This window comes from Kryptolebias marmoratus, linkage group LG6 (assembly GCF_001649575.2).
Source record: "Kryptolebias marmoratus isolate JLee-2015 linkage group LG6, ASM164957v2, whole genome shotgun sequence".
NCBI lineage: Eukaryota > Metazoa > Chordata > Actinopteri > Cyprinodontiformes > Rivulidae > Kryptolebias > Kryptolebias marmoratus.
In genome coordinates, this window is record NC_051435.1 from 25,845,285 (window position 1) to 25,847,488 (window position 2,204).

Genomic DNA, 2,204 nt, shown 5'->3' on the forward strand with positions numbered 1-2,204 from the left:
AGTACGTTAGTATACCGCAGACAAATGGCAACCAGGATGAGCCCACAAGGAAGTCAGCCACAATCCAATACCTACAGAGAGTAAGGCAGGTCCTGAAGAGCCAGCTGAATGGTAGGAACAAAGTCCAAGCCATCAACACATATGTGGTGCCAGTCATCAGATACCCTGCTGGTATAATAACCTGGCCAAAGGAGGAGATAGAAACCACTGACATCAAACAACGAAAGCTCCTCACAATGCACGGAGGGTTTCACCCTAAGTCCAGCACCCTGAGACTGTACACTAAGAGAAAGGAGGGAGGCAGAGGACTAGTGAGCATCAGATCCACCATACAGGATGAAACAACCAAGATCCTGGAGTACATCAAAAAGAAAGCCACCAATAATGATCTGCTAAGTGAATGTCTCAGGCAGCAGAAACCCAATGTGGAAGAGGAGAAAGAGGAACCCTCATGGAAAGACAAGCCCCGGCAGGCCATGAACCACCAGCAGATTCAGGAAGTGGCTGATATCAACAAATCCTACCAGTGGGTAGAAAGGGCTGGACTTGGGGGGGACGGGGGGCAAGTTTTGGTTGCGCTACCGAAACTTGGCGCCGTTTGTGGAAACATTGGAAGTGCTATGGACAACTCCGAAGCAGGGACCGGCCTCAAAAAAATGCAGATGGAAATGTGCGCAAAGCAAGCAGAGTAGAGTGGAGCCGAGACCTTTAGAGCAAGTAGAAAAGTGACACAAGTGGCTGGAAGAGTACAGGAACATCTGTACTGAGTATGGACTGGAAGTCTCACATTCAAAGTGGGAGACTCCACCTAAGGCTAACCAACCAGACATTGTGATGATAGATAAGATACAGAAAAAAGCAGTAGTGATAGATGTAGCAGTCCCAAGCAACTGTAACATCAGGGAGAAGGAGCACAAGAAGCTGGAGAAATACCAAGGGCTGAAAGAGGAAATAGAGAAGTTGTGGAAAGTCAAGGCCTCAGTGGTTCCAGTGGTCATCAGAGCACTCAGTGCTGTGACCCTAAAACTAGAAGAGATCCCAGGAACAACCTCAGAGATCTCTGTCCAGAAGACTGCAGTCCTAGGAAAAGCTAAGATACTGAGTAGAACCCTCATGCTCCCAGGTCTCTGGTAGAGAACCCAAACTTAAAGTGAAAGTGGAACGGCCCATGTAACGATTATATATCAGGGTTTCCCCCAGAAAAGAGGCTAAGCCCAGTGGTAGGTGGCTGTTCGCCGGCAGACTGATTTAGTAAAAAAAAAAAAAAAAAAAGTTTAAAGTTGACGGGAAAATTAAAAATATGGCTATTAATTATGTGATATTGCAAGATATTTGTGCCAAATATTTACACAAAGGCACTTTTGAAATACTTATTTAAACAAAAATACAATTAAAATAAATACAAATTGTTAGCACCTAATTTTAGTCACATTTACAAATAAATTAAATTAACATAAATGAAAAAGTGCAAACAAAGCACCAACACACGTCTCACTTCCAGACCAATGAATAACAACAGAACTCTGAAAAACAGAGAGATGCTGGACTGTGCTGTGCTTTTTGTGGCACAGGCTGCATGTTGGATCACTACATGAAACAACAAAACAAAACGTATCCGATGCTGAATTTAATAGCAACATTTTACTATTAAACAATGATAAATTAGCACGTGTCATATTAATATTTTTACTACAAAACATGCTTACAAATTTGATCTTGTAAAGCCACCCTCTGAATTTCAGCTCAACTAACCATTGTGGTCTATAAACACTCCTTTTTATCGGCTGCAGCAGTAATCTCCTTCCATGAGTTTTGAATTGATTATCTCTGTGATCTCTTATGAGGGATCATATAAATATTGATACAGGTGAACCAGCTCTGCTAGAGCACCAAAATCGTTCATTTTGAATGGAGCGCAGAGACGCGCGAAGTTAAAAACATCAGGACGTACATGATAACACGGGCCTTCGCACAGGGGCGGGGACAATGTGATTGCGTCACTGTTGGTGCCGCATCCTCGCGGTGGGGGTGCGGGTAGAAAAAAAAACGTGTATAAAAAATGAGGTATTTTACATTAAACAAGCGGAGCTTAGCCTATATAATACACTGAAGGAAACCCTGTATATATATATATATATATATATATATATATATATATATATATATATATATATATATATATATATATATATATATATATATAT